Here is a 2,123-nt window from a genome sequence, read left to right as displayed (position 1 = left end):
ATGTAAAGGATATTGAGATCTCTACCTTGAAGATGCAAAATGAACAAATGCAGAATGAATTGAACAGAGAAAAAGAGGTAGTAGAGAATCTCAACAAATCAATTGAAGCAATCAAGTATTTTGAATAGTTGCTAAAATCACCAAAATCTGCCCATGATACATCAGGGCTAGGATACAACAGCACTGAAGTTGGAGAATCGTCAAAGAGTGCTGAACAAAGAAGTGATAAAGGTAAGAATTCAAAACCCACTTGTCATTTCTGTAATAAGAAGGGACATACAACTAATGTGTGCAAGAGTAGAAGATTCAATCAATCAAACATACCCAAAAGTTTCTGTCACAAGTGCAACATGCAAGGACATATGACACAAAATTGTAGATCCAATGTCACAAGGACTCAAAGATTTGATGGACATTGCTATAATTGCAAAAATTATGGACATAGGGCATTTGAATGTAGATCAAAACCTATCTGGACACTAAATCAACCAGCAAAAATAGAAGGAAATGAAAGCCATTATCATTGGGATTACAACACCAGGTATAGTTGTCACTATTGTCAAGAATATGGACATATACCACAAAACTATATAAGAACACATTTCAGAGGAAACTACAAAAGATGGTTGAATCAAACTACATGTTTCAGCTGTTTGAAAATTGGTCATATCAGCAGAAAGTGTCCTACAAGATCAAAGACACCCAAGACTGAAGATTGCAAAGGGAAACAATTAATTGATGTTGAAAAGATAAGAGGGCAAATAAATAAGACTTGGAAAAAGAAGGAAGGGTGCAACACATCAAGTGGAGGGATCACTTCACCTAATGGGTTAAGTGATCATACTTCATCAAACTAAGCACAAGAAGTACATAGGACTGATATACAAAGCTATATCATACATCAGTCACAAGAAAAAGAAGCTAAGCAAAGCATAAATCCACATGAAACAAGATGTCAAGATAAAACTAAATGTTGATGCTGAACTACCTTTGGATGCTGAGCTCCCAACAGTGACCGAGAAAATAACTGATACCGAGTTAGATAACTCCAATAGAAGCCGAGTAAAATAGAAATAATGGAAGCCGAGTTAGGTCAAAATTTCTTTAGAAGTCAAGTTGGCAGTTGAGCATTGAATGTGATAAAATTAGGGTATATTATCATGATTTCAATCAATTTTTTGCATCACGATCAAGAAGCAAAGTAGAAGAAAGAGAGCTGAGTGACTTCATAGCAAGAATCTAGTATTTTGAGCAGATTGCAACCTCATTCAACACGTTTTTCATCGATCTAAAGGTATTTTCATTTGTGTCGAGCTATGCAGCTTTATACCCATTTTTTGTATAAACCCTAGTTCTCAATAATGGTATCAAGTTCAAAGAAAACCCAAGAAAAAGAGTCATTTAAAGTCCAGTTAGTTTCAAATGAAGTGAAGCAACCTGATTTCTGCCCTATTCCCAAAGTTGCTTACAAAAATGACCCAGCCAGAGCTCTCTCCCACATACCCCCAAAAGTTGTAATGGTTCAAGATGTGAGGAAATGTTACAATTGTAAGATAGGAGCTCTAGGAGACATGGAAATTAGATAAGCTGATGATAAACTATGTGTAGATGGAGTACTACAAGAAGAATATAAAATTGTTGAAAGGAAGGGTTTGACTCGAGTTTTAATTTTTCCCACCATATTCAAAACTGAATGGATTAGACTTGTACTAAGCAAAATCCATGGTGGAAACTTGTGGCTAGAAGATATGCCCATCAAATTGACAAAGGAAATTATACATAGAGTAACAGGGTGCCCAACCCTAGATCAGTACAAAACCCTAAGAAGTGAATCAAAAGAGGTCATTGAAAGGAATACTGGTGCACAATGGAACAAAAGAGGAATGACAATTCATACCATACAGGATCCTCTAGTAGAATTTGTTGTTAGAGTCATTGCTCACAAATTCTATCAATCCAATAGACTCAACAGTGTACCATGCATTGCAATAGATGTAGGTTACAAATTGGTGAAAAAGGATCACACTTATGATCTTGCAGAACTGCAATTGCAATTGATCAATGAAAACCTAGCTACCATAAGAAAAACAAAGGGCACACAATGCAAATTTGGAGCAATCCTA

Source organism: Cupressus sempervirens, chromosome 4 (genome assembly GCF_028749045.1).
Source record: "Cupressus sempervirens isolate cs-2001-9-10 chromosome 4, ASM2874904v1, whole genome shotgun sequence".
In the NCBI taxonomy this organism is placed as follows: domain Eukaryota; kingdom Viridiplantae; phylum Streptophyta; class Pinopsida; order Cupressales; family Cupressaceae; genus Cupressus; species Cupressus sempervirens.
This window is presented reverse-complemented; position numbering follows the sequence as displayed.